Genomic DNA, 27,247 nt, shown 5'->3' with positions numbered 1-27,247 from the left:
TCAACAAACGTCTTGGCAATAAAGTACAAGAGATTACATGTTATATATGGGCGGCAAGCACATAATGCAGCAGAGGGAGGGACCATTTCTGCTCCTGATGAAAGCAGAGTGCTAAGAATTATGCCATTAGTCATATGAAATGCATCCAGCACCAGCCTAATGGTCAAAACTAATGTTAATGCTCAGGGGTGTCTTGTCAGGGCTTGGAGAGCGTAAACCTCAGCGGGCATGTGAATTGGTGGGCAGATGCCCTACCTGCACTGGGCCTTCTTCTAAGAGGCGACCTGCTCGTTTCAGTGCTCCTTTGCTGCCTTCTCCCTTGTTCCCAGCAGTTCATGACTCAGGCAGATAAAACATTGGTTGAAAAGGGCAAACACTTAACTGAAGAAAAATAGTTAATTGAAAATAATGTCATATTTTTACATTCTGCAATTGTCTCTCTCGGGGCACTAATTGCTGTTTATTATAGTGGCTAATGTATATGTTTACAGTGGGTTTTTTTTGCATTACAAGTAGGACATCACTTACGCTGAAGTTGCTTGTTTTACTTTTCAGACCAACAAAACTCCCACAGATGAAAGCTTGTCTCACGTAAGAGAACTGTTGAAAAACTTTTTCTATGGACATAAAATCTGACATGATGATAATCTGAAACTGCTCACTCCCCAAGGATGACAAAACTCCAGAAACTTCAAAGCGAAGAAAGAATTGCCAGAGGGGAAATTGTAATTAAAATTAGATAACCTGTATGAAAAGCATCCAATTTGTAGCCTATAAAAGCGTTTTAGAACCACAGTTCTTCAGCCCCAGGACCATAGCTGTAGTCATTATCTCAAGACTTTCACAGCAGAATCAAAACATGTTAATTTGTTAATGAGTCAGTATGTAGCAGTAAGGAAAAGATTCTAACAAGGAATACAAACAGAAAGACTGCATTTCTATTTTTAAGCAAATGCACTGTTTAAGTCAAGTCAAAGCTTTGGTTCCTGTGAAAGTGCCTCATCCCTTCCCGAGAATGTGGTTTTAAAATGAGGGAATTGGCCTCTTCCAGACTTTATCTTAGCCAAAAGACCAAGAAGCACATCATTGAGCCTTTCAGACAGTGTGGTTTCATCTCAAGCTGTCTCGGCAGAAACAGGGGCTGCTTTCACACGTGCGCCGGGCTGGGAGGATGAGGAGAGGAGCAGGGGTCACCCCAGCGTGCCTTCCCTCCTGGCAGGGATCCTGTGAGCCACCTCCGAGTCCCACCACCACACAACTTTCATGTGATAAAGTGTGCAGAACACGCAAAGCAGCCTCTGACAGCCAAATAACGGCCTTGCTTGTTTTAACTACCTGCCTGGAGGGGAGAGGCAGCTGCTGGACTAAGGATTGTATTGAGTGCTTCTGGCCTGAGAATCTGTGAGATGTCAAAAAGCAAAGAGAAACCCCAAACCCAGGTGAGAAAGTAGATTTCTTCTTGTTTCCACACTTCCCACCAGAGTTTTTTTTCATCCACCCTCTGGTTTGCAGCAGCTAATCCATAAATCTGGCGCTTCTCCAACACGACTGCTCTGCTAGTGGCAGCTCTCCCAGCAGGGCAGAGATGGAGGCTTCCCCACGCTGTGCCAACACAGCGCAGCAAAAATATAATTTCCAGCTAATTATTGTGTGCCTCAGATTAGGAGAGGATCAAGGACTTCTCTGAGAGTTTGGGTTGTTGTGGGGTTGGAGTGCTGAAGTGTAATGGGGAAAGATAGGCAATGGAAAGAAAAGCCCAAAGAGGAATACAAAAAGGAAATAGAAAGGGGCAAGGGAGATGGGATGGTGAAGAGGTGGAAGCGAGGAAAAGGAAATATTGACTATGAAGGAGGAAAAGTAGGGGAGTGAAGAAGTCAGAAAACTCATGGATTGGGACTTCTTAAGACAGAAGAACTTCAGCCACTTCAGGTCAAATATTTTTTCTTTCCTCCTCCATTGCACTATGGCATTCATGTAAATGTTTGATGTAAATGGAATTTAAGGCCTGATGATGTCAATGCTATCAAGTAGTTCAGAACTCAGGGAAGTTTTAAGGCCAAAACAGCCCTTTCCATCACCTGGCTGCTGAGTGCCTGATCACTAGATCTGGGACAACCTGCCGGTATTTTCAGGAGAAGGTCTCCTCAGCTGGCACATTAGCAGCATTGGTAGCCCTGAGGAAACCCTGTAGTGTGATGGCAGAATGGGTTACCTGGAAATTAGGGACTGTGGGAGAACAACTTGATCTTACCAATGTCCAAAAACTATTGTTGCCAAGTCCTTTCTCTTTTATATAGTCAGTAAAAATTGAGGTCCAAAGGCACATCCAAAATCAACTGCATCTCACTGATCATTGCTCTTTCCAGGTCTGTCTTTTAGATCAAATCCCATTTGCTGCTCCGTCCTCATTCAACACCTTGTAATTTTAGTTTCTGAGTGAGCCACAGAGAACAGTATATAGTGTTCACACACAGAAGTGTGTGTGCTACATCAACGCAAATGAAAGCATTATAGATACCCACTCTGATTACCTCCCATCACTAAGGAGTCAATGGACCAGACAGGTTAAGAGAAGAAAATGGGCTTGAGGGAAAAGTCAGATTAACAGGGGGGTAAGTAGTTATCTCCTAGGTCTGAATCTCATAATTAGCCAGGGCAGACTTCTCTTTGTCCCAGGATTAAAAAATTAATAATAATAATGGCTGATGTACTAGGTTACTTCGGTAACTTCACAATATAATAACAATTGGGAGGACTAGATTCGATCTTTTCCAGATAAGAAAACAGGCAGGAAGTAGGTGTTTTCTCTGTACCTACCTTCATGTGACATGGTAATCCAGTGTCTTGTACCTGACAGTGGGGAAAAGCTGCACGTCTTCCTAAACGCTCTTGCACATGGCCTACGCTTGCAAACACTTATAATGATAAAGTATTCATTATATCATTTCTGCCTAAAGCAAAAATATTCTGGTGATCTGATTTAAAAAGCACTTATCTCATGCTGGTCTCTATTTATGGGAGCAGTGACTCCAGGTACTGCTATTATTAGCACTGTTACAAATGTTATTTGTGTTTTGTTGCAACACTTTTCATTTAATCTAACATCCCAAGGCACTTTCTAAAAAAAGTTGTTTTGTATCAGTAGTGCCAGATGTAAGTAAATATTCTTCCAGCCAGGGATTTACCTTCACCTGGGAACTGTAGGCTGCTGGCTGTTGCATGGGCCCAGAACTCAGCAGATCTGGATCCCATTTGTAGTTTTTATAAAATTTTCCGTACTGAGTGAAAAATTGTTCAATGATTAAAACCTTGGGAGAACAGCGAGATTGTGAAGCAATGGAGTCAACCGCTGGGTTCTTTACCTTTCTGAATCTTTTTCTATAACGAAGGTGCTTCGGGCCCTCCACGTGCTACTCCCTATGTTGTCAAGCTGTGAGTGATTCAAACCAGAAGAAATATCAAGGGACTCAGGTAGTGAAGTGTTTTTTGAACATGCTGCTGGACATACAGCCCCAGCACAGCAACCCTTGATTATCAGGCAGCCCAAAGGGGGGCAGAAGAATTGCTGGAGCCCCCTGGGTCCCGGCCAGGTGCAGGCTGATATGTTCCTGCTCTCGCTGGTCTAACCAGGGATGGCTGGATCCCAGCTCATGCCAGGCTGCGACCTGAATGTCCACGCATCCTGCTTTCCAGATAAAGGAATCACAGCCATGCAGTCCAGATGAGAGGTGAGAAAAGGGGACCTGGCTCATTTTAAATGGAGACAACAGCATCATATCTGTGTATCTAGTTGTTACGGATTTACTAGCACAGCAGGATGGGAGGTAGAAATAGGGATTCTTCAAGGATTCTGCCTTCTGGAAGATTTTATTCCATCAAGTTCCCACTCAAGGATGCACAACAGTTGACACGATGATATGGGGTTTGGTGCACAAGGAAAAATCCACACACTATCCCTGTCAGTGCAGAAATAGCTGAGGAACCATGAGAATGGAGGACATCAGGTGACTCTCCCACACAGTAAATGCCATGGACAAATATAATCAAGTATAATAGCATGTGCTAGAAACTTAAACATCCTGGTGAAGACTTTCATTCAGGAAATAGGGACGGCAATGCATGCCTGCTTCAAAGACTGTGATTTTAATTATGTCTAACCAGGGACAAATACGTCTCCTTCATTTATTATTTGCCATTCTGCTCTGGCCTGGAAAGTGGTACTACACTGGGTTTTATTATCAGCCTTTCTGCTGCTCCACATAAAATATGGAGGGTCGTACCAATCCCCTGAATCATTCACTCAGCAACATTGTTTGGGTTTGGTTTAGGATGTTTCTCAAATTCGAGTTGAGGCTGGTTTGATGTTTCGCTCTTCAAAGTTATTCACCACCCAGCCCTTTTGTGGCTCCGTTGAGTTCAGAAGTTGGCACTAGAGCCATGTGCTGTATCTGAGCTTTCACAATAGCAGCCAAACAAATTAATATTTTCCAAAGATGCAACATGGAAGGCTATTGCATCTTCTACTTTTATGGCTGTGATCTTGCTTTATTTCACACTCAGACTTTAAGCCTCATTTGGTGCCATTTCCTTGTCTTGAGTACCGAGTAACTCTTTACATGCTGAAGATATAATTTGGTACCTCCTAACTCTAGTCCTATAAACCAGGCCTATACGCTAGTTGAAGCTTTTTCTGTGAACAAATCCAAACTGACCTGCAACTCTAGCAGCATTCTTGTTTCATGGTACCCTTCATTTGAAGGTCAGACTGTAGGTTACTAACCTGTTAATTAAGAGAATAGGAATAGAGAGGTGGAGCTGTCTCATGTCCCAGACTGTCAGTGTCAGCTGATCCGTGTTACACAATATAAAATATTTGGACCGTTGGAATTTGAGAGTGATGATAACATTGAGCTCTTTCGTGGTGGTGTCCATTTGAGAAGGCTCATTAGCACTGCAAGCTTTCCCAACCAAACAAAAAAGCAAATGACATTATACCTTCTGTGCACCTTGCTATATAGCTGAACTACATGCAAATCCAAGGATGCCTTCCTCTGGGCTCTCCCTGCTTTAATCATAGCAGACTCTGCCTGTTATGTCCAAGCACAAAACACAGAGCCTGAATCCGTTCTTAACAGCAGAAACATTTCCTCCCTTGCAAGCTGGAGTTAACTCTGGCCCCAGTCAGCTGAAGCACAAGTATTTACACAAGTACTTACATTTGTATTTGCAGTGGGTGTGCAGGAAAACAGATGGTTGGATAGATCTCTCTCATTCCGCTAAGCAAGAACAAAAAGCTATTCCTTTTTCTCAGCCATGGCAGGACACCTGATTTAAAAGTAGATGCTAGCTGGTATTTTGTAACTACCGCATGGTGCAGCTTGAGTCAACAGTGGGCTGAAAGTAAGATATTGCTGCAGTACGTTCAAAGTCCTTTGCGTTGCCTGTTGGCCACAAGCATTACCTCAGAAGGAACTAAAATAAGAAAGTCACGTTAATGATGAGCTTGCTCTTGGCCTGGACAACACGGAGCACCATCGCGGGAAGTCTGGCTCCCCATTTCACAGCGGGTTGTCCCTGCAACAGGGACATGAAAAAGGAGGAGGTGGTGTAACGTTGGGAAAGCTCTGGCAGGACGTGGAGCTGCCTGGAGGAAGGGTTGCCGGCAGTCCTCGCAGCTCTCCAGGTGGGCTTCCCAAAACAGTTCTGGGCACCTCCTGAACCCTTCCCCTCCTAGCCCACCACCCCTCCAGGGTCACAAGGGGCAGCTGGAGTCACTCTTCGTGATGACTCGAGCAGTACAAACAGTGGGGGAATCTCTCCCCTTGTGAATCACCACAAATGGAAAATAATCGTCTTATAAAGATACAATCTCTGCAACCAGCAAAACTTTGTCAGCACAAGAATAAGACATTCCCTGTAATCCTGTCCTCGCTGAAAGAAGTTTATTCAAGTATTTATCTAACCTTGTATTTAACCAGGAAATCCAGCTGAGCTAATCACTTTCTGCCAAAGAAGTATTTGGGCACTCGTCTGCCATGACATTTTTGAATGATTCTGTACACTCTGGCCATTCTTCTAATGGTTTAATCACACCCAGAAAGAGTCACACATTTTTCAATGATGTTTCTCTCAAAAAATCAAAGAGCGTTGTCATCGGAGGAGACTTAAGAAAATGCTATGCATTGTTTGTAGAGGTGACGCCCTAAGATGAGAGAGGCCAAGGGGTTCTGCCTCACGTGCTTTGTATGGACCCTTTCTTCCCCCATCGAACCTCACACAATTCCATTCTGCATTTTACGCCTTTATTCTACAGTAACGCTCTCTCTTGCTGAGATTTCAGATGAGGTTCATTTTTGTTCCGTAACCCCTAAGGGTTTGGTGGCTTGGTTACCTCTACCCATATCCTGCCTCAGAAATAGTACTGCAATGTGCATTGTTGCTGCATGTCGTCTCATAAATCGCAAGGTGCGCACAAACACACAGTTTGTGACGAGCTTATGGGTAGAAAGACATATGAGAGAATCCCAAGGTTATACTTTATATGGAATTTATGTGGATATTATATGGAATTTATATGCATAACAGCAATCCTGGGAACGCTGGCTTTGCAGTTATTCTGGGCACAGACTGGCACAAAACAGTCTCAAGGCCAGTGGCTTAGGGAACTGCCACTGCCCACTCCATAACGCCAGCCTGAGCATCGCGTGCCTCAGTTTCCCTGCAGGTAAAATGGTGGTGATTGGTCTGACCTCATTCAGGGCCCAGGGATGAGCAGCGCTACGTACATCTGCTCTGGATGTCCGGGAGCATTCCTACCCCAGCACTCACAATGGAAGCATGAGTGGCAAAACCAGCCACAAGCATCCTCAGAGTTCACTGCCTCATCCCACCTCCATCTGTGCAACACTCACGTGTTAACATCACCAAAAAGGAGAAAAAAAAAAAAAAAGAAAGAAAAAGGCAGACACTTGAGACTCACCCCCCTCCTTGTCCTTTGGAAGGATTATTCAACAATAATGATTGTCAAATAATTAGCCACCACCCCCCCTCCATTGTCCCAGTCAGATCGCAGCCGTGCTGAGTCAGGCTGTGGTGAGGCGCTCGCAGGCTCTGGGTGTCCCCGGCACCCCAAGGCGTCCTGCGAGGCGGCCCCCCCCGAGCCTCCCTACAGCCACCCGCGTGGGGACGCCCGTCCTGGGCGGCACGGAGCTGCCTTCAACACCAGTGGGGACCAAAAGGCTCGTAGCAAAGCCTCTGTGCTCCCAGCACCTTGCAGGATCAGGCCTCCAGTAAGAAAGTCATGCGGACGTGGCCACAGCCAAATGCGAAACAGCTGAACGCGCTGCAGCTGGGCGCATTGTCTTCAGATCAGGCCCTGGAAGAATTAAAACCAAGTGTGCGATCTGAGCATGCCGAAATGAACTCCAAATGAAATTCGAGTTAGCTCTCTCCTTAGCAGGGAGCACAGGATCAGATTGTTAGGTTTTAATAAAGTGTGGCCAGCATTTTAATAAAGTGTGGCTAGTACATTATCCAACATGCTTTTACAATTACTGCAGAAACAAGGACAGGAACTTCATTAACACTTTACAGGGGAAAGAAAGCTGTGCTACAGTCAAGTGATATATTGCTGTTGTGACTGTAGGTGTCCTGCATTTAAGAAAACAAGGAAAAATCCTGGGGAAGGGAGTAATTACACTGTCAGCAAACGTGTTTGTGTTAGCAATGAGCGATTCCCTTCCAAGCCCCACAGCTGCCGGGAGCCTGCATCGCAACATGGCCAATTTCTGGGACAGAAGGTGACTCCATAAACGCAGCAAGAGCTGTAATGTGAGAGACAAAACTCCTGAAGGGAAAAGATGGAATTAAAAAGAAAAAGGCAAACTGACAAAAAGCATGCAGAATCATTTACAAAATGTATTTTCCAGGCGGCTGCAACAACCGCTGGCAGGATTAGGCTTACCACTTTTAAAGCAGAGGTTAACTGCTTTGATAGAGCGCAGGTGAGGTATATCTTCTGCGTTGCATGTCAGGCAGGATTAGCTACTTGGCAAATTATCAAAGCCAACTGATAGCAAAACAAGTTGGGACTCTCCTACAGTGGCAGTTTAAAACTAGGTGTAACTTCACCCAAAACAAATGAATACAGCGGGGGTGTGAGGGGACTACCTAAGTAATTAACCCTTCATTAACTTCCCAGCAGATTACAGTGTTTTGCAGAATTCAAGGAGGTCTTGAGATTTAAAAGGGTGTTGGGTAGCTGGGAGTAGACTTCAGTTACTGGGTGAGTTGCTTCTGCGTAATCTGGGCATCCAGTCTGGGCTGCAAGGAGGTGGCTGTGATGTGAAATGGTTCCTTGGGGTCTCCAGCACCCCTGGCTGCTCAGCTCATAGGTTCCCACATTGCAGGAGCAAGCACATGGTCACCCACATGGTGTTCCTCTGGGTGCAGAAAGGCTGCTCTGCAGTTCGGGAAGAGTATTTCCAAGTGCTCATCGTGAATGTAAAACCACCCGGTGAACTGCTGTGCAGGGTTCTGCGAGACGGATTTTTATACTGTTTTGAATTAGAAGAGCTGAAGCACTCCAGGAGAAATTCACATATGACGAATTACTAATTCCTCCAAGGGGTCCATGCAGTAGATATCTGCGATGTCTGTAATAGCATAGATAATCATGCACAGGCTTAGAAATGCTGCCCTTTATCTTCAACTGTCTTCAAACAACTTTCTAATTTTGCATTTTTGCCTCTCTGTACCAGGAAATACAAACAAGTTTATATGCTCACAGCGAACACATGTCTTCATTTGGCGGCCCGGCTACCCCAACAAGATCATGCAGCTTGTGGAAACTCGGAGAGTAACCAGTTTTGTAGCACTGCATATGGAAAACCAGGCATGCAAAACTGGATGCTGGGCTGAAAATGTGGCGTGTCGGGGATAATGAACGAGACAGGAGGCAATTAACAGTAGAAAAGTGACAATCTGACAACATGCTCAATTAATGTAATCAGATTTCACATTCACTTCATGGATGTAGTAAATCAAAGTATAAGTAGGAATGATATGAACTTTTTAATATTAAAAACTATTCCCATAACATGCAAAGTCAGGGAATACCGGTAAATTTGTCTGTTGCCAATCATTAACTGATTTAGGATAGACCTTGTTGAGTAATTATATTTAATAAGAGCTTGTCCATACAAGCTGCTATCAGATGTCATTTTATACAGTTTCAAACCAGATATAATGGCTGAGCTGCGCACATTAACTCTCTGTAATACTGTACTGTCTTTTTGTGGGAGAGGGGTGGGAAAATTCAAAACTGATTATTGTGTGGCTTCCTTTCAGACAGTTGTATTTGATCTAATTTGATTTATTGCTGCACATTTTGAATGAGCAGAAATGTCTTGAGGGGAAACGAGACTTGTTACAGTAATGTTCGCATTAATATAATTTCACCTGCTTGCTTGGTGGGCTCCGCAGTTGTCTGTGTTCATTACTGTTTGGGAGTCTTCTGTGTTAAAAAGCTCCTCTTTATCTATTTGCTCTCTCATAGGGATGTAATGAGATTCCCACACCCTCCACAAGTGGTGATTGTGTAACTAATCCATGCTGGCATAACAAAGTCTTCACCTAGATTACTAATATTGCTAAACATATATGCAGGACAAAGGCAGATGTCTATATTTTTTTTTTGAGCAAAGCACAGCTGTAACTCACAGGCAATTTTTCTAGGTGGTCCTAGAAGACAGACGTGTTGAACCTCAAGGAGGGAGTTTGGAGGTTAGAAGCTCCACTTAATTTTTAGAGGAGCGTGTAAACATTTGGGTGCTAATATTACTTGCAGGCACAAAACCACAAATAATTCTGATTGCTCAAGGGCTTCTGAGTCCCCAGTGTAACGCAGCCTGCTCTTTAATGTACTGCCACTGCTTTTCTTCAGCAGGAAGACGTGGGGAGAAGAACCAGTGGCTTCTCTGTCACACTCTTTCTAAGAAAGGCATAAACACTTAAAAAAGCATAAGAAAAGACATAAACACCTATGCATGAAACCATCTACTCTGCCGCAAGGACTCAAGGCTGTTCTGCTCAGAAATTCAGAAATTAGTGTTTGGAGTCAGTTTTGCCACCCGTGTTGTGCACGATGGTTGGTAGGGGCCATATCTGTGCAATTAATCGTTATGTAACGCCTTGCTTCAACAACAGTTTGCTTCTGGAATTTATTCACATCTGCACTTCCAGTCCTAACCCTGTAAGCCAGGCGAATACATGGCAGCACCCGCCTTTAAGGTGACGTGCCTCTGCACCCTGCTAGGCTTTTGTATGGCCTCACATCGTGCTGCCAGTAGTACACTTCGTATATGCTTCCCAGGTGATTTACACCATTCACTGTGCTGGGTGCTGAGTGAGGACAGCCCCATCTCGCCTTAAAACAGCCCTGCTAATGGGTGCTGGGGCAGTGACCATCACCTCCTCGGTCCTCTCTGCACCTGGAAACAATAACCAAACCACTCAGTATAAATCCACCCCATTCTCAGGTGGATTTTCAGTGCAAAATGAGGCTTTCCTGCTATATTTAATTAGGGTGAGTCTTGTTTTCTAGTATTACAAAGACTTATTCTGGGTTTGTTTGGTATCTTTGTGTGTTTCGGTATGTGCAACGTCTCCCTGGCACCATGCAATGACAACAGCATGCGTTTGCCTTGCTGAGGGATATCTCAGCTACGAACACTTTCTGATTTGCAGGATGAATTTATTTCTATCTACAGCTGTTTTGGGGCTGGTGTTCATGTCTGACTTCACTGGGCTAGCCCTGCTTTTGCTCTGGAGGTTTTGTGTGTGGGGCTGCTCTCAGCGATGCAGCATGTGTGCACGCCACACACAGACAACTGTGTTTGTCCCTGATGGGCTGAAGAAATACCTCCTAAACTAGTTCTTGACATATTAGGTGTTGGCCAGGGAGGTAATTTGTTCTTCTGACACTGGTTTGGATCTTTCCGTTGTGTTTGCTATTCACTGTGAAATCTTCATGAGCAAAAGAGCCCAATTTGCATAAAATTATAGGAATAGGGATTTATTTCAACAAAGGGGGGAGGGAGAAAAAGTCTGAGGAAAAAAAGATGTGTTTTCTTATTCTCCTGACCTGTTTGGTAAAGTTTCTACAGAAATTTCTCCTGTTACAGTGTAACTTTATGCTGTATTTAGTATGGCCTGGCTGTATCCCATGAGTGGTCTGAACAGGAGCACATCCAAATCTGTGGGACCTTCACATTTCAGTCTCTATCTAGATGTGACATTTAACTTTCTCAACTGCATTTGCATCCTGAAACGCACAGATAATGCAACCGTTTGGCCTTTGGAGAAGTCCGTGTCACTTGCGTTCCCACCTCCAGCAGCCGTGCGTACTGCCGCAGCCGCGAGTGCCAGCGCTGCCTGCGCAGGCTGGGCTGCGTGCTGCGGCAGGGTGACAGCCACCCGGGTCACATACCCGCAAGTGACTCTACCTCTCCTCACCTGCATGCTCGTTAAGGAATCGCTCTAATTACCTGGGCCATAATCCCTCCCTGGGGGGATGCCTTGTGCACAAAATTAATTTCATTTGGCCACAGAAACGCCTTGTGCCTTTGGCCTCTAAGTCTTTATCCGTAGAGGAAAAAACGTCCAAAGCAAAGGTACTTCACTTGTAAGGCCCAGTAGAAAATACCTCACACCATGCTGGACTAGAGATCGTTATTGACTTAAGCTCAGTCAATACATGTTTTAGAAGGGGACTGGTTTTAATTTTTTGTCTGAAAAGCCACTTGAGGCTTGATCTGCCTCTGTTGACCAAGCTTACTAATGTGCAGGGGGGGCGAGCTGAATCTGCTGGGGCTTGGAGATGGGCTAAAGGCAGGTCTACACCTGGCATCTCCTCTGTGACCTACCGTACGGCTCGCGCAGGCTGAAGACTTCCCACATTTCTTTTCGTATTTCCTTCCTTTCGTCTCTCGCTTCCTCTTCTCTCCCTTCATTCCTTTTGGAAAGGTAATTATGTCTGGCATTTGGAGAGGTAAATGTTGTTCCAGCAAGATAAATAGCTTTGCAGAAAATGCCTACTTTCTTCAAAAAATATTGTTTTTACAGAGAAAGTGCAAATTAAAACAACTCAGCTGAAGATATAAAAATAAGATTCTGTCCAAAAGCCTCTGAGTTTTCAGGGTGACTGTAAATTTTTGGGTAGTTGAAATTCCTGTAGAGGACGGAGGGAAAAAAACAAACATGTTTTCACCATTTCTAGTGATTCCACTATTTCACCTCAAGGGGGAAGCTGGGTTTATTGAAGTTATTTTTTCCACAGCAGTGGCTATTTGAGTCCTCTCATTCCCCTTTCTCTTTTTCATGCTTTTCCCACAATTTAAACCATATTAAAAATCTTCTAAAATTCCTTATCTTTCTCCCCGCTTTCTAAAACATTCAAATCTTGCTATGATTTTACTATTCATAAAAGAAAGAAAAAAGAGACAGATGAAAACGATAATTTTCATCAAAGAAAACATTAAAAACATTATATATTTTTTTTTTAAAGTGAAGTGTTTTGGAGAAAAAGAGGAAAAAATAAAAGCTGTACTTGAGCACTTCTTAAATGGTGTGTCGATTCAAGGGCTTCACATTTCATCAGCATCCTTAATGAGCTTGAGGTGCCTCTAATAAATCTCAGCCCTTTTAATGAATTCTTTATAGCTCTTAACTGCTTTAGATAGAGGTTGACGAGTGTAACCGGTAGCGCAAAATCTTGGCATGCAATAAGACGAACAGCCCCATCCTTTCCCTCTGGCATCCCATCTGAATTTTTGCAGCAGAGATAACCAAGAATCTGTCACTGCTATGAAGTTTGAAATTTAATTAGGAAACTAATAAAACAGCTCTCATATAGTACTGCAGTTGCCTAGGAGATATTATGTATTGTTTAAGAGCTTCTACCAATGGAGCAGGATTGCATGTGTTAGAGATCTGTTATTTGAGTGAAGAGGGTTTAAGATTGACTGCTTCTCTTTCGTAAACCATTTCCTAGTAGGGTTAATAATTTACTAGAAAGAAATATTGGTACTCCTTGAATGGGCCCTTTATGCACCATTGAGGAGCAGAGACTAAGAGATTAGTTTCAAATACCGCTCATTTCAGAAAGAGATTGGGGGCTCTGTCTCTCCCTCCACTTCCCCTACAGTTTCCATTCTCAGTTGGATTCTCAATGAAAAAGAGCCCCTTTTTTATTTTTTTTTTTAATTTTTTTATTTGTAACCCCAATGCTCTGGAAATCATCCTAGCACAGTTAGAGCTCTCCTCTTTGGGCTTTTCAGAGACAAAAACTGGGGTAAATTGTCTCAGCTGTAGTGGAGGAGCCATACATGATTGCAAGAGTAGAATCAGATTAGATTCCTCACGATGGATCTTGCTGTAAGATCTGCCCCCGAGTAAATGCTTGGTGTTTTATGTCCAGACAAACTCTTGATTCAATGGAAGTTTTGGCACTAATTTCAAGTAAGGGAGTTTTGGTTTGGTACAATTAGTTTCAATGCATATCATAGTTAGTAGACTGTATTTTATTTTGTTGGTATACTCTATAAAACATAGTCCTATTGACTAATCTATAAGTATGAAGCTACTGTATGCAGTTAGTACTAGAATTCATAAGAAAATGGTTTTATTGTACCTAAAGACCTTTTAAGATTTCAAATCTTTTTCCCATAGCTCATCAGAAAACCACTAAACTTTGTATTTGTGTTTAGATTATTTTTTTTTGCAATATGTCAACTTATATTTCAAAATGAATAGTTTCTTCAAATAAAACTTTTGTTGTGAAAATGCCAAGGAAAGCTTGTTTGACCATTTCAAACCATTGTTTTTGGAAGAATAATTGAAATTCAAAAAATCTACTGAAGCTGTCCCACCCCTCCAAACTATATCTGTTTGGGCAAAGCAGCATATTCCCGCAACAAAAAGAAACCACATTAAAAGTATTGACCAAGTCTATTTAATATTTATTGCTCTTTGATAACTGAAGAGAATATGAAAATCTTCTCAGCAGGGCGCCAGGAGAAGGATTTTCTTGGAGAGCAGTTTTACTGAGAAAATTGTGGCTCCATTATGATTTTCTCAGCTGAGGACCTGGCCTTTTGGCCCCTCAGTAAATGAACATCATGAGTTTTTTGCACTTCCTGGAAGCTCCTGGTAAGGGGATTTTATTGTTCGAGGCTGCAGATAGCACACTAAGCTGAAATGGAGACAGTTGTTTTCCCAAAGCGCTCGGATTGCAGTAGGCTGCAGAGAGGGTGGTATATGGGTTTGTGCAATAGCGTGATTGTTGGAGCCATCCAGTGACAGATGTAGTTAAACTGATTTATTATCAACATAAAGGGTGTTCAATAATAATACAACAATGATGAATCCTCACTTTCTGCTGAAAGGCAGCAACTCATGGCCTGTGGCAGGCAGATGACTGAACTTGTAAGATGAATTCTACAGACTTCAGCTCAACAAAATCACAATGTTTATCCTTTAAAAATAAGAGAGATCTTCAGCCTAATTCCAGTCCTCCAGAGTAAAACACTCTGAAGTCAATCGTATTTTCACAACAGCTCATAGCTTTGTCTTAACGACCGATAACAAGTGTCTCAGTGGCAGCATTTGTGGAGCAGCAAGGATCTTTATCTGGCTGTGACACGGGTGGTGTCAAGTGAGTCATTTTACCTTGATGAACTATAGTGACCTCATTAGGGTTTTGTGAGCCACGACTGACTAATGAACGTGGTGCTGAGCTCCTTCCGCAAGGTAGCGAGTTCCCTTGAGCCAAGCAGTTGATGAAATTATATCCGTGAGCATCTGACCTATTGGGCAAGCTTTGCGCTGAGCCGATGGCAGAGTCCAACCAACAACATATCGTTAAGACTTTTTTATGGTTAGGAATGAGTTGCATGGACTGAAATGGTTTTCCTGCAGGCTGAAAGGCTCTTGGGAATGTTATTTGGTTATGGAGCTTGCTGCCTCTCAGTTATGGGTTTGAATCCAGCCTTATTAACTTACTGAAAAAATATTACACCTTATCCCTACTGGAGGGGCCGTGCTCTAAATGGGATGTCCATAACATGACTGAAAGTCATATTTTGTGCACAGAATATGGGGTGCAGCCATTCAGAAGCACAAATGAATATGAATATGCCACAGGCATCACCTAGGAGGGGAACACCTTGGAGTAAGGATGGGGTTAAACTTCCATCTCCGTGGTATAATTACTGAGAGAAATGGGCTGCTTGTAATTATGATGATATTAAACCTGATAAAATGTTTGGGCTAGATTTTTTCCTCATTTATACTGGTATGAATCAGGAGACTGAGAGGAGATCTTGGCCAAATGGAGTTCTTCAGATAAACCTCAGGCTAAATGAGATTGAAATCTTTCACTCCCATGATAACCCTTCAAACAGCTTGTTTGCTCTTCTGTTAGAAGCCAGGTATATTTATGGTGCAAACTATACAAAGATCACTGCTATTAATTAACTGTGTTCTAAAGTTCTTAATCTCATCCTCTTCAGGAGCACTAAAATAATTTACATAAAAAAACAATAGTGTTGAAAAAGTTTCCATCTGTTTTCTATCTTTTCCAAGAAATTTTTAGATGTTGGCCCTTTTCCCAGCAGACCATCTCCCCGAGGAAGCATATCTTGACCAAGATGCCTTCCCAAACTACACTAATTAAGGTGGTTCTATGTGAGTCACGGGGACTTTCCTCCTCTTTCATAAGATATGAGTGATTCTCTTTGGGGAGGAAAACAACAAAATCAGTGTTTCTAGTCAGGAGAAAGCATGATAACCTATAAGTGTCACCTGATTTTAACTGATGCAGACAGAGCTATATAGGGGCTAGACTGTCAGATGATGTAAATTGTGCAACTCCATTGACTTGCTGATGAGCTGTCCTTAAAAATTCCATGCGTAAAGTCAGCATATGACATCAGTAGATCTGGTATAGCAACATGGCTTTGGATGCAAACCATTTCTAACACTGAACAGATTCAAAAGCAAAATGAAAAGATATTTATGAAAGAATTACAAGAAAAATCTAAATAAACAAACTTATTTATTTGCAATGCATAATTTCAGCAGTTTTATTTATGACGATTCCTTGGTTCTGTTACAGATAAAAGCTGTTATACAATATGTTATCTCTGACTATCTAGCAATCATTCTTAATTTTATTTACTTAAATACTTGCAAGCTTTCTTAGCACATACAGCTACAAAGTAATGAGAAAATTTTGATTGCTAAGCGTAACTTCCCTAAATCACTGTTCTCGTAGCAGAAGTTCTAAAGAAGAAATAAAAATAGGAAGGTCTTCTACAGCAGGCCACTCCACTCCTGAGCTCTCCTCTCAAGTGAAGAAAAAAAAGAATAAACTCCTATTTTTGTACATTCTGTACACTTTACACATCACCGGCAATGTTGCAAGAAATTAACAATGAAATTAATGGTGTTAAATTCATAACAACAAAAAACACATCCCACAATGATGAAAAATTGGCCTGTGCCAAATAGAATAAAATTTCTAAAATTTGGCTGTTACAGAGAAAGGAGAAGAAACTCCTTGTAAAGAAGGGAATACACTTTTCTGTGAAGATGGTGACAGAAGCTGACATCATAGCAGGAGATCAGCAAAACTGCTACACTGACTCCAGGTTTCTGTGGCTTTCCCAAATTCTGAACGTGTCCATACAGCTGTGGCTCCAGTTCAGGTCAAAACTGGAAAGCAACTGACTCCAATGGCAAACTTTGTGTCTGAGGGCATGTGAATATCACAAGAGTAACTAATGTTGCAAAATTTTTATTATCTGGGGCACAAAAAGCCCCAAAAATGCAGCTCATGGGATTTTGCCATTCCTGCTGCAAACTCCCCTGGTAGCATTTTGTTGCAGTCACAAGCAAAAAGCCCTCACTGTCTCAGAGATGTGGGCAGCAACTTTTTAGTCTTTAAGATATTTTTGAGTAAATACTTCACTCGTTCTCCAGGTCTCTGAAGAATTACTTTATGGCTCCTTCTCCCCACCAACTGCTGTTTTGAATCCTTTGTTTTAGTCTCCCATGCCAAGAAGATAAGAATTGTCTTTTAGAGTTGCGTGTTCTCCTCTGACGGATCGAGGCAGTTTGGAAGTCATTTCATAAGTCTCATTTGGTCCCAGATAGATGCTCAAGCCAGGCAGAGAGCCCATGGTGCAGGGAAGTGGTGCCAAGGGGGCGATGCGTCCCTCTGTCCCATGCTGTGGGATGCAGCCCCCTGCCTAGACTCGTCCTGCTGCAGTCTGGCAGGACTGAGTCCTCCTCCTGCAGTGCAGCACGGGGCTGCCCCTGGCAATGTGCAATTCGACCTTTTCAGCACTTTGATAAATGGCTATCAAAAAGTTGTGTTCCCCCCAGGTAAGATGCAATTGCTGCCTGGGAAGCAGCGTTACATGCAAGAACAGCAGAAACAGAAAAGTCCTGCATGCACTTTCTGCTGTCTCCATTTCAACCAGACTTCACCAAGCTTTACACCTCTGAGTAGATAAACAGAATGGCATGCAACAAGGCAGGAATCAACTCTGCCATGTATAAAAATGGTTGGGTTTTATTTGTTCTGGTGCCACTCGGGTTTATCTGCACTTTGCGGATCTGAACTGGCCCTCTGGGTCAAAGACAACACCTTAGCAAAGAGCAGCAGCCAAGCCCACAGCTGAGTCTCCTTGTCCTGGAGCCGAGGTGTGCGGGCTGACGAGCAGCACCTGCCTCCTGCCCCTGCCGAGCCCCTGGCCACCAGCAACACTGCATGCCCCAGGCCGGGATGCTCTGGGAAACGGGCATCTCTGCTTCCTCCAGCTGGGTGTTAGATGACCCCGACGCAGACGAGGATGGTGGCGGGAGGGAAAGGACTTTGTTCCTCGCCTCCATTTGAACTAACAATTCACATCGCCCTGCTATTTTCACACAAAAGGGTATTTGGTAATTTTGTATTCTATAACAATGAGTCTGGTATTTCCGTAGCGATGCATATTGTTATAATCTCTCTCTGCTTTGTTTCCTCGACATATTTTTTTATTAAAAAGTCTTCCCAGTCTTAAATAAGTACAGAATAAGTGTGGTCATTCTGGGAACATGAGAGGCCTGATTATCTGACCATCAAAGCCTATGCTGTAAACAGGATACTAGTAAACAGGAACTGAACCCCATATGGAGAGTTTGTGGTTTTCTTCAGCCTCTGTTTGTTATGTCTTACATCCTGTTAATTATAGAAAAAGAGCTGGAAAGTTGGAAATAATCTTTTCTCCAGATTATTTCCAGCTTCCCTCAGATAGAAGAAAATGCAGTATAGCACTGTCTTACCTTGCTTCCTTCAGATGTAAAGCATTAAGACAATTCATTCCAAGGGGATCACTTTTCAAGGGGATTACGAGTAGATTTTTTTTTTAATTACAGCATGAAAATTAAGGTCTTATATCATCTTATTCAGGGAATCCTTCTTTTAATTTTAGCACCACTTTTTGGTATATTGTTTGGAGTTTGAGATCTTTTGCTGCCTTTTTAGAGATTTGTATGATTGATTTAATTCTGGGTAGGTGCGTTCTTGGAACAAAACCAGATGACAATCTACTTTAAACTCATCTTTTTCAAGTTATTTATGCTGTTAAGAAGTTTTGCTGGTAGTGTACCTCTTCTAGCCTGCTGGCATCACTTGCTTAGCTGCAGAGGGTTGTCCGTGCATCTGAGAGGTTTCTCCAGAGTTGGCCAGAGCAGCGGGCAGAGCAGAGAGCTAAGCTTAATTCCCACTGCTTGTTCTTGTTCTTTACCTTTGCTTTCTATGAATGATCGCCCATTTTTCCAACGTGATTCAGCCCAAATTTCCAATGGTGACAAAATGATTGAGAAGCAAAACACTGGAAAGCTTTATCCCTGAAGTTCTGCATTTTGCGGTACTTTCCCATTTTTTCTTAACAACCTGCTTTGGAGGTCTGGTGCCCGAGGGAGCCATCTTGGAGGACAGTATAAGAGGTTTTGCTTTGTTTAGACCCACTCTTATCGGATTAGGCTTTGGTTTTGCAAAACAAAAAGCCAAAATCTATTTGGTTCAAGGTTCCATGTTATCTGTGATGAATTGACAGTGCCAGCCACTGCTGATGTTTCTTAGACAGCCCTGAACCAACGACCACAAATAAATCTCCTGTTATGTTATTTTTCAGCTCTCTACTCTCAACACTGTTTCTTTAAACAGCTCTCTGATGCTAACCATCTGCTCCAAATTGCTGCATTACTCTTCAGCTCTGTAAGGACAAGTCTCATGCGCTCTACCCCCAGCAGCAGGCTCAGCATCCAGGCTCAGGCTGAGTCCTCCCTCCACGACACGGAGCCCCAGCTGCTATCGGGTCTTGTCCCCGATAGATGGAGGAAGATGGGAAGATCTCCCCTGCCCCATATCCCCAGGCTCAAGGCCTTGTAGCGCCTCCAGTCTCGGGTCTGCTGTTGGGACAGCAAAATCCTTTCAGGATTATAGGATCACCAGAAAGAAAGGGCTGCCTCCGAACGAGATGGGTGGGATGTTATAAAAAAAACACACTTAGTTCTTGCATAACCCTGCTCCCATTAAACTCAAGGAATAAAACTTCTACCAACTTTACCAGGAGCAGAGTGCGGCTAGTGAGAGCTTTTGAAGATCCCACTGTATAGCTGCACCCACTTTATGTATCCATTTTAATGACATGATTAATAAAATACCAATAGAGCTCCAAACAGTTCTGTGTTCGTTTTCCAAAGCAGTTTGACTCATCTGTAATCATAACCAGACTTCCAATTACACTGGATTTTAATTGTTCTTCTTTAAGGATAATTATTAGTACTCTGAAAAAAATTAATGTGAGTAGCTGGTGATGAGTAGGAATAGGCATCCTCGCTTCTCTCAGCCTGTTCTGTCATTTGAGTTATGAGGAATGTAATCGGATATGTGACACCCAGACAGAGTGGTTTCCAGGATCTGAGAGTGCTCTGTTTCAGTTAATGTGTTAATTTGGGCTCCATCTTCTCATTTGTTCTGCTTTGATCTATCATTTCATAAAGCCAAAGCACCAGATGAAGTGTGCGTGCTTGATTTATGTGCAAGACTGCATTTGCATACACATTAATATTTTTAAAGTTTTATTCCAAATTTCTGCAAGCCATGGTATGGAGTAATATGAGCTGTAATTTCACACTGCATGGCAACGACTGGTGGGAATAAAATTGTCCTGCAATTTGGCCATATTCACATACCAGCAGCTATTTTCCATTTGGAAATTTTGAATATTACCAATTGAAATATATCTGTAAGCAAGCTGTAAGGCGAGGCATTGCAGGAGCTGAAGGGCATGGGGCAGGAGGCTGAACCTCATGCTCACCCTATCTGGATTTTAAAGAACCGAGATTAAAGTATCAGCAAGAGGGACTTATTCTTTCTGCCTGAGAAGTAAAGAAAAACCCAGGAACTTGATCACGCAGAAGGCTTTCACATGAGTGCTTAGAAAGAAAAATCCTGACTGGGAGAACAGTTAGGACTGAATTTTCTCATGTGCTGTCTGAGAGGTTAAATTTACTTTTGTGCACAGCATAAGGCTGCTTTTTGGCATGGTGGTGTTTATATTCACCTAGTTAAAATGCCAGTGCCAGGATCCCGCTGCCATTTATCCATAAGCACAAATTATACATGTGTAAGGAGGGCGTCATTCTGACAAGCTGGGTCTTTAAACTTTCATGGCTTTGGAGAGTTGTTTGTTTTTTTTTTTGTTGTTGTTTTTTTCCTCTGACACCTAGCCCAAGGGGGTTAGAGCTGCTAAGAAATGATTGAACTGTTGTAATAATTTCTTTTTGAAATTCATGCTGGATCCTTTGAGACATAAGGTAATACCATAATGTGAATATAATCATATAATCCTTTTAGTTTTATTATAGTAATTATTGGAATTAGAACAGTATTGTTTTAATAATACTGTTTTTCTTCAAAGTGCTCCACAAGCTCCATATTATAATTCGTTTTATTTTAAAAAAGGCTCCCGGGGGAAATGCTGATTTTTAGAAATGTGCAGTTTTACTTAGAAAATATCTGTTTCAGTGCCACTTCCACCCACGATGGTGAAATTTAGGAAAATTTCAGGAAGAAAAGGTCAGGATACTAGTCTACCACTCTGCCAAACATCTTGGCCGGTACAGCAGAGGGGTGGAGGGCTCTGGTTCAGCCTCTGCTCTGCAGGTTTCAGATGGGGACCTGGGACTTTGCACTTCGGTTAAATAAGCTGCTCCCTGAACTGTCAGATAAGCCGGATCTCCCCTTCTCCAGCTGGAAATATTTGACTTTGTTCTTTGCTAGAATTAAAAGCTCTGCTTGGGTTAGTTTGATTTGTGGTTGATCGGCTGACTACAGTGAGGCTGGTTTGTGTTTGGTCGGGAGGATCTCTGCCCCGTCGCTGCTGGGGCTTTGCATGTCACGCTGGGGAGGTTTGCCGAGTGGGAAGACTTTCCCCTTTCCTAGAAGTGGTCGGTAACTGGATTTGCCTGCCAAAGTCTAGGACTTTATTCAGTAGAAAGATCATCTTAACCGTAAAAGTGATGTCCTCTGCCCTCTGATGGTTACTGATTTGAACGTGTCTGGTTCATGGCCTGGCTCACCCATGGATCTGAAGTTTTAAAGTGGCTTGCTCAGGGCTACCAGCCTTTATCAGATCTGGACTCAAACCCAGAGGCGGCTGGGTTGGAGAGCCACCCGCTCAGCCAGAAGACATCTCTTTCTCTCCATGTCCTTTTTGCTTCATAAATGTGTAGCACAATTTTGCCTCCTTTTAGCTTGTCAGAATAATCTAATCCAGACATTTCTGATTTAAATTAGAGCCATTTCCAACTAACAAACTTTCAGAACCGCCTCTCCTTCTAATCCCTTCTTATTTATTTATTTTTATATATCTTGTCTTGACAAATTATGTTGCTTCATGTCATCTCAAACGATGTGGTATAAAATTAAAAGAAAAGCCACTTTGTAATGTATCAAAATGTTATTAAAAAACCCCCCAAACGTTTCTCGTTTTTGCTCACAACTAATCCCAAGTGGCAGCGGACTGTGAGGTTTTCTGTGAATGCATTTACAATAGGAGCCAACCACACATTTCACTGAATCAACAGGCTTGTCTTGAGATATTTATGACATGATTGTTGAAACTTCTGTTTAGTCAGCCATCCCCAGGAAAGACGGCATTTTTGATAGTGCCTGAAGGAATTGGGCACATGCTGTCAAAAGGGTCTTCGAAACACCTGAAAGCCCACTGAAAACAGAGCTTGGACAGCTCGGTCAGTTAGGGTCTTGCAAATATAGTGCCGGCTTCCCACTGCAAAGGGGATGGAATTGGGATGTGTAACACCCCCACCAGCTGGAGCCAGCAGCAGCGCAGCTCTCTTCACCATCACCAGCAGCGACAGAGCAGCAACAATCCCATTTTGTCACGGGGACTGAGACACTACCCTTAGCTCTGGATGTGTCACCTATAAAAACTAAACTAAACTAAAATCATTGTCTGTCTGCACAGCTTAGGGGCTGACTTTCTGTCACTCCCAGGGAGGGTGCTGCCCTTCGGTTCACCCAGGGAAGGCGGGTTGCCTCTGAGCTGCGACTCTGGCTCGCTTCTGATGGAGGACTACGTGCCAGTTAGCAAGCATCCCATTGCTCCGCGTAACGTTTGTAGTCTGAGTTAACTCCGGGGCAAGCAGGAGCTGTTTTGGTACGTGGGTCTCCATCTGTAAGACCCCTGAGGAGTGTTAGCAGCAGACCCTGTTCCCTGCAGATGGAGGGCAGAGGCTTCTTCTGCAGTGGCCACATCGGTGAGAGGGCAAAGCCTGCCCGGGAGACCGCGCCGCCAGGCTGAAGCCAACCTCGGTCCCGGCTCCCCAGCCGCCGCCTCTTACCACAAGCCCTCCGAGTGTCATCTGAATTATTTTTCCAACTAGAGCCAGACTGCTTCATCATGTCCTCGGTATGAAAAAACTTGCGAAGGGGACAACCTTTGATCCCTAAAAGCTTTCAGAAGTGTTAATTCCATGTCTGGAATATTGTCACGAAGCGGCCGAATTCCAGTGCGCAGAAGAGCACAGGCTGCACCCGGGGGGGTGAATGCAGCCTGCTCAAAGCTGTGCCATGTGGAGAAGGGCACTTCTTGCTAGGCTTTGTGTTTGGGCTTTTATGATGCTTTTAATATGAGAGACTCTTATCATGGTTCATTTACTTCCATGCTTGTGGTTTTGCCACTGGGGAGCAATTATAGGATCCTGTGATTCATGCTCAAGGAAGAGCTGAAGTTTAGATGGTGAATTATGTGGCTATTTTTTGGTGGACTTTTGTTGGTATCGAGCTAGAAGATGTTAATGCACTTTGGTCCAATTAAGCTGATGATTATCTTGTGCATGGCCACACGGCGTATTTTGTTAGCTACGCTCCTTGACTGTTTGGAAAGGAAATACCGATAGAAATTTAAACACAAGCTGTTAATGATTTGCTTTGCTACAATAAAGACAGGCTCTTAATTAAGATCCACTATGGTTTTTTCCAGTGATTTTTTTTTATTTGCTTTGAGTTTCCAGAATGTCTATGCTCTAACCGTTTCATTTTGTTTCCTTTTTTGTCCCACCAGTACTGATGTCACTTGGAGATTTGATTGTCAACATCATAAAAACAGCACCAGAAAAAGCCACAAGATATTGCATAAAGTCCAGAATGACTGAAAATTGGAGGACTTTTTCAGAAGATATATTTTTTCACTGGTAAGTAGGTGGAGCCATTTTATTTTTCCCGATTGCAGTCTAGAACAATTCAAATTTCTGAGACTCGTATTTTGATGTCATTGATCATCTTGCTGGAACAATGCGGCAGTGTTTCTCCCCAGTGTCTTCATTGTAAATTATATATGTTTCATACTTCATTATTAATTAAGAACAGTTTTCTTCCATTTAAATAATATTATTTCTCGAGGTGGGAAGAGGATTTCTTTGACTGATCATCCTTCATTAAATTAGCCGTAGAAATGGTTTGCATCTTCTGAGGTTGAATGTAAATCTAAGCAAAACTCTTATTGCAAAGTCTGAAACTGGGCACAACTTTTTGCAGCCCTGAGGCTCAGATGAAGTCTAGAGTGATGGTCAGAAGAGTCCTCAAATGAGATGAAGGAAGGAATTTTAAAGAAAAAAACACATATGTGAATGTTTGTTCTCTTCTCAAGCATTTGATGGGTTTGAAAATTGCACCCAAAGTGGAACATTAAGTTCAACCTCAACTGTGGAGGCTTTGGGTAAGAATTTGGAATCCCTTTGTAGCATTTTAGTGATGGAAAGAGTGCGGGGAAATGTTGCAGCTGGCCCTCATGGGAGCAGATCACCCTCTGGGGAGGTTTGTGCAAAGCTCCACTGCTACAGGACGGCTGCAGAGCAGCACCAGAGCGGGGCATCTGAGCCATTGTCCTGGCTGGGACTGGCTCTGAAACTCAGGGAGTGAGAATTACCTTCTTCATGCTTCCTCCTCTTTCTCACCAATGTTCTACATTAAGCACTGATCAGATGCAGTACAGCTTCAGAGCAAGTTTTTTTTTCCTCTGTTAATTGTCCTTCTGTGAAAAACAGCCCTCCAACAGAAAGTCGGTCATCTGCCTGACGTATTTACTGATAGCACACAAGAAACACTTCTGGAATAATTACTTGAATTAAACTGAATACCATATTTTCACCTGGTATATTCAGATTTCTTAATGGAGCTTTTTGGGTTGTTAACCTTCTGCTACCTTAACCTCTTTAAGACATGAGAGAGCCGTAGAGGGAGAAATACGTGTTCCAAAAGGGGATCTCTGCCCTGCGGACATAGGTTCCCAAACCATTACATAATCTGGAGCATCTGACTCAGACAGTGATGGGTCTTGGACAGGAGCAATTAACCCAAAATAAATTATCCATTGTGAACAGTATACATAACACGACTTCACACAATGTGTCTCGCTTTGATAATATTCCTCCACAAATTTACATGACACAAGGAGAAAAGAAAAGGAGGGATGTTTCTGTTTTGGTTTTGGGTTCTCTGCAGCTGAAAAGGAGTTTGTTTCTTTTCCAAGAAATTCAACCTTACTCTTACACTTACTCTAACCATATGGCACATCGTCATTGGTTTGAAATGCTGCTCCTTGAAATAATTCTGGAGTCTTAAAACTCACGGGAAAATCTCTCTCCCTTGTTTTTTTAATAGCTAGAGGGGAAAACTGTTTCCAGAACAGCTCCAGGTTTGATGCAGACCGGGTCACTGCAGTTTGACCCAAGCTGGGAAGCTGTGGACCATGACTGTGATTGGCAACTCCACCTCCTGGAGGTGCGGGCTCTGCAGAGAAGCAGTGTGTGATGTTTTGGGGATGTGAAACGGGTACTACGTGCGATGCTCTCAAACATGTTCTGCTGTTGGACTCTTTCCTTCATGGACTATATAAACAAACAAGAGATTACGGGGCACTGGAGCCTGATCTGGCTGCAGTTTCTGTTAAAAATAAAAAATAAAAAAAATAAAAGGATAAACTGTCCACAGCAAAACATGTTATGGAAACCTAGTTTTTAGGCAACAAAAAGCATGGATCACTGATCAAGACTGGGGATGTGAAAGGAGCAGAAAAGAAGCAGTGTAGTGATATGCCTTGATTTTATATGCTTTCTAGGGGACGAAGCGTAGTCAGTCGCAGCCACCTGACATCCTACCACTAAGCAGGGACGTTTGATTTCCACCAAAGGAGCTCAGAGTTAAGAGGATTTCTGTTACTGTTTAAAAGTGAGAAGCAGGACCTGTGGCCTGGCATTTGGTGGGCAGGAGCTGGAAGGCTGGGCTCCTGGACTGGGCAGTGAGAGGGGGACCTTCATTTTCTCCAGGTTCTCCCCCTCTTCATCAGTTCTGACTTGGTCTTTCCCTGACTTAGGTTCATCCAGATATTTGTCAGACAAGCTTTAAAAGAGCAAAGCAGAAAGGCTGTCTTTTCCATTTAACACAAAAGAGCTGTTTTCCTAGGTATCATCCTAGTGTCTATCCTAAAACTGTATAAAACATTCTGTCAGTTACAGAATATACACAAATAAAATATACACACGGGGTTTAGGAGGATGAAATCCAGATGGAAGGTTGTTTTCTCAACAGCAAACATGGGCCAAACCCTAATGTGCTGCAGACTGGCACAGCTGCCCGAGGACAATGCCAGTTTGCTGCAGGAGAGCCCAGGCACATTTTCCTACACATTTTCCTACACAGGCTGCACTCCTGCTGCCTGAGCTGCATCCCCGGCGTACAGGGGCTTCAGCTCTCCTTTACAATTACCTCCGTGGCTGCAGCGAGCTCACGGCGATTTCATCCACCTGAATGTGATTCTGGGGACATGAGTTGGGGCAGCGGCATGAGCATAACTTGTGTTTATCCCCTGGGCTGTGAGTCCGGCAGCTGCTTCTATTAGGAAGATTTGCATATGGCCTTGGCACAGTTTTAAATGAATCAACTGTTCTTCATGGGTGGGGACAGAAAATCTGTCTCCTTTGGACTTACAGCCATAGCTGTAACATTAAGCCTGCGTTTGGGGTGCAGGCAAAAATTTGATTAAAGAAATAATAATCTTTCAAAATTAGAGTTTTTAAAGTAATTAAAAACAGAAAATAAGTGGTGTGAGAAGATGAGGAAAGAGTACATGTATGTATTCATAGTCATCTAAATATAAAACTTAGTTTTGAATGCTAATCTGTGCCTCTCCCCATCCTCTCACGTCCCCTGCCAACAGGGCAGAGTAAGCCTGGAGAAGGAACACATCTGGCAGGTAGAGTCAGCCTCGTTAATTCCCATCACACAACGGGAAAGGCTTGTTGCTTACTGTATAACATCTTGGCTTGTTGCTCACTGCATAACATCTTATTTCTGTGCACGTGCCTGGTGGTCAGAGCAAGAAAGAGGGAGCTGGGACGAGTGCTTTCTGACATTGCACATGCTGGATGGCAAACCCTTTTGGGTCATTCCCCAAGGATTTTACATTCTCTTAGCATTGGTTTCAGTGGCAGTTTGACACATATATAGCAATCGGATATTTAAACACGACTGTGTGTCTGGCCTTTCTCTTTTGAGAAGATAGGACTTAGAAGGGATAGATGTCTCCAAAGCCTGGGTGGCGTGGGGAAGGTG

The 27,247-nt window shown here is 43.1% G+C and overlaps 1 protein-coding gene across 7 annotated transcripts in view; it reads left to right on the top strand.

The window, feature by feature from the left end:
* The window catches only part of SPO11 (SPO11 initiator of meiotic double strand breaks), a 322,526-nt gene that overhangs the window by 170,745 nt on the left and 124,534 nt on the right, over positions 1-27,247 (top strand). For all 7 annotated transcript variants that reach the window (XM_066978359.1, XM_066978361.1, XM_066978360.1 and 4 more), the window contains one exon: positions 23,700-23,829. The gene's annotated coding sequence lies outside the window, so the exon portion shown is untranslated. The remainder of the gene's footprint in view (positions 1-23,699; positions 23,830-27,247) is intronic.

The sequence above is a fragment of the Anser cygnoides genome, chromosome 16 (genome assembly GCF_040182565.1).
Source record: "Anser cygnoides isolate HZ-2024a breed goose chromosome 16, Taihu_goose_T2T_genome, whole genome shotgun sequence".
Lineage (NCBI taxonomy): Eukaryota > Metazoa > Chordata > Aves > Anseriformes > Anatidae > Anser > Anser cygnoides.
The sequence above is the reverse complement of the archived record's forward strand: the minus strand, read 5'-3'. Positions and strand labels throughout refer to the sequence as shown.